Source organism: Camellia sinensis, chromosome 3 (assembly GCF_055761805.1).
Source record: "Camellia sinensis isolate YWXY chromosome 3, ASM5576180v1, whole genome shotgun sequence".
NCBI classification, from domain to species: Eukaryota; Viridiplantae; Streptophyta; class Magnoliopsida; order Ericales; family Theaceae; genus Camellia; species Camellia sinensis.
In genome coordinates, this window is record NC_138963.1 from 80,525,139 (window position 1) to 80,529,179 (window position 4,041).

Consider the following 4,041-nt stretch of genomic DNA (forward strand, 5'->3'; position numbering starts at 1 on the left):
AGTAGGGGGGATTGGCCATGCACTGCTTCAATTGTTGAAAGGCCTTTTCGGATTTGGTGGTCCACTCAAAGGCCTGTCGAAGGACTTTGAAAAAGGGAAGACACTTGTCTGTTGTGCGGGGAATAAAATGGTTGAGGGCGGCGACTCAGTCGGTGAGCCGTTGAACCTCTTTGACCATCCTAGGAGACTGTATTTCTACCAGGGCCTTGATTTTTTTGGGGTTGGCCTCGATGCCCCGCTGACTAACCATAAAACCCAAGAATTTCCCAAATCCCAAAGGCACACTTCTCCGGATTCAACTTCATTTGATACTTGCGTAGGGTTTCGAAGGTCTCTCGTAGGTCTGTCAGATGATCATAGGAAAGTTTACTATTGACAAGCATGTCATCGACGTAGACTTTCATGTTCCGACCTTTGTGATGATGAAAGACGGCATTGACCAACAGTTTTTTAATCCGAATGGCATAACACGATAGTGGTAAGTTCCTCTGTCTGTGATAAAGGAGGTGTGTTCCTGGTCAGCCGAATGCATCAGAGTTTAATTGTAGCAGGAGAAGCCGTCCATGAAACTGGGCATCTAATGTCTGGCTGTGGTGTCGACAAACAGATCTATACGGGGGAGTGGATAACTATCTTTAGGGCAAGCTCAATTAAGGTCGGATTAGTCGACGTAGAGTCACTATTTACCGTTGTTTTTATGGACCAGGACCACATTTGATAGCCATTTGGGGTAGTCTATGTTCTCGACGAACCGTGCTTCCAGTAGTTTGTCTACCTCAGAAGCAATAAGGGCATTGCGTTCTGGGTGAAAGACACGCTGCTTCTGGTGAAAAGGTCGGAAGTGGGGCTCGATGCTGAGATGATGAGTGATGAAGGAGGGATCGATACCCGGCATGCCGGAATGGGTTCAGGAAAATACATCATTGTGCTCGGTTAGGAGGGTTGTAAGGTTAGCCTTGGCTTAGGAGGATAGTTGGCTGCTAATCTTCGTTGTTTTTGTTGGGTTGGCATGGTCGATAGGGACTTCAACAAGTTCTTCCACTGGTTCCCCTCTAACTAACTCATCTTCGTCTCTGACATCGAGTCCTTTGATGATCATGGCCTCTTTCAGCTTGACCTCTTTGAGTGAAGCGACGTAGCATTTTCTAGCCACCGTCTGCTCTCCCCTCACGGTGCCGACCCCGAGGTCGGTACAAAATTTCATGGCCAGATGGTATGTGGATGTGACAGCTTGAAAAGCATTAAGGGCTATGCGGCTGAGGATGATGTTATAAGCAGAGGAACAATCGACGACAAGAAAAATGAGTAACTTGGTAGTCTGCCGTGGATACTCTCCGATGGTGATGAGAAGATCGATGGAGCCTATGGAGGTCACCCTATCTCCAGTAAAGCCGACTAGTGGGGTTTGGAGAGGGGACAAACTTTCTTCCCCGACCTTGAGCTGGTGATAGGCGTTCAGGAAGATGATGTCTGAATAGCTGCCGTTGTCGACAAGCACTCGTCCGACTTTGTAATTGGACAGGAGAGTAGAGATGATGAGGGGGTCGTCATGAGGGTAACAGATGTCTATACAATCGGCCTCCATAAAGGTGATGGGCTCTATCCACTGTTTGGGGTGTTTGAAGGGGCGATCCAACGCCGTGACTTCTTTGTCGGAGCCCTGTCTGATTTTTCTGAGTTTGGCTCGTTGGGCCGAACGGGATGGTCCTCCATATGCAAGCCCTCCAGCGATTACTCTGATTTCTCCGACCGGGGGAGCAGGGTTGCCTTATGCTCGGGCTGGTGGTGAGGGCCGATCATTGTCTCGGTTAAGTTGTGCGAGTTGTCGGGGAGTGGTGTGTCGGTGGTTGCCCCCGGTAGGTTCGGTCCGCAGCCATTGCTGAGGACGGGTTATCGTGAATCGACTGAGACACCCTTGGCGTATCAAACTCTCAACCTGGTCTTTAGGGTTAACACGTTCCTCAGTGTTGTGGCTGTGGTCCTGATGGAAACGACAGTATTTGGATTGGTCTCGCCGGTTGGAAGGAGACTGTGATGGTTGGGGCCACTTCATGTTATAATCTCGCTGGATTTGGTTTAAGACTTGCTCCATGGGAGAATTGAGAGGAGTGTACCGCTCAAACCGACCAGGTGGTCGGGTAGGTGTCGGTCGATCGGCATGAACGGGTCGATCGATATACTGAGGAGTATGCTACGTATGTTGGGATGGTCTGGTTTCAGATTCCTTCCTCTTCTCCCTGGGGGTTGAATTTTTGGTTGGGGTATCTTGGCAGGCTACCATAGAATCTTCCGCGTTTATATATTTTTGAACTTTGGTAAGGAGGGTGGCCATGGAGGTTGGAGGGTTTTGGGGGAGGGAGAACAGGAAGTCGGATGATCGTAAACCAGCCATGAAAGCGGTGAGAATGACCTTGTCGTCATTTTCCGCCACCTGTAAGGCTTTAGTGTTGAAATGGGTGACGAAGCTATGCAGCGACTCCCCCTTCGACTGATGGATGTTGAGGAGTTGAGTTGCCGAGCGCCGCTGGCGCTGAGCACCAATAAAATGGCTAAGAAATGAATCACTTAGGTGTTGAAAAATAGAGACGGAGTCCATCGACAACTGACTAAACCACAGTCGAGTTGACCCCTTAAGCGTTACAGGGAAAGCCCGACACATGATCTCGTCGGGGAAAGCATGGAGGATCATTGGGGTCCTGTAAGTCTCCAAGTGGTCAACTAGGTCCGTCATGCCATCAAAAAAGTCGATCGAGGGCATTTTGAACTCGGGAGGTAGGGGTTTGTCCCTAATGGAGGCGACAAACGGGGAACTAGCTATTGTGGAAGGTTTATTCTGTATGTTCTGCGTGACTCCTTGAAGCTGGAGTTTCATGGCTCGGAGTTTCGCATCCCAGATAGGAACATTGTCACCGCCGGAATGCAGTGGGGGTTGGACACTGCTGGCCTTGCCTTCGGGAGCAGATGCTTGAACTGATGGATATAGACCTTGAGGTAGCGGGTTCATGTCTTGAGGTGGGGGTCACAAACCCTCCAGGTTGGAGAGGTGGGCTTGTTGGAAAGGATGGCTTGGGGTTCGTTCCAGGTTAGGTGGGATATCTTGTGGTGGTGGAGGAGGCACATGGAGGTCTCACTGAAGCAAAGCATTGATCAAGGCTTGGTTTTGTTCGGCTAAACGATTGATGATGTTGGTGAGTTCTGTGAAATACTGAGGTGGGTTGTTTGGGTTAGGAGGGTCGGCTTGGGGGTCAACAACGTTGTGGTGGGAAGCCATGGATCTCGTCGTGACCATCCACCTTGATGGCCGGAGGAGAAGGATTATCGAGAACGGGTCCCCGATAACAATGAGCACAACTGTTACGCAGAGCAGTAGTTTCCCACAGACGGCGCCAACTGATGATGCTGTTTCTCCCCGATGGACGGGTCGATCTGATCCAAGCCCCCAACACCATTGTCCTCATCACTAAGCTTGCTGAGATAGCTGCACAAAAGTCCAATGAGGAACGGGAATCCTCTAGTGAACCCTCCGATGAACAATTTAGAAGAGAGAGATAAGTGGAATGTAGAGATAGGGTGATAATTGAGAACTTAACCTTCCTTTTGTCTTAGAAACCTCCTTATATCCTTTGTTCATCATTTCCTTGTCCATTCCGACTTGTCATGTTGGCCAAAAGTCTATGTTCTAACTTGCCTTGTTCATGGTGAGGCTGTTATGTCCCAACATGAGGGGTTCTCGCATTAAATGCTGCCAAGGACCTCATTAATGGTTGATGTGTGGTGCAATAACTTTGTAGGATCTTTGTTTGCTTATGTTGCTAGTTCTCCTCTTGACTAGTGTTTAGTTGCCATTGGTCCTTGATGCCACGTTGGGTTCCAATAATGTTGGGCTTTAGTGTTTGAAATGTGTATCGGGCTCTAAGTAGTGGGCTAAGAGCCTTTATGAGCCCACCTATGTCAAATATAATGATGACATTTTTTACAATAAAAATAATTTATTTACTGGGTTGGTTTGGGAAGTTAGCTATTTTAGTTGTTTTTTGACTT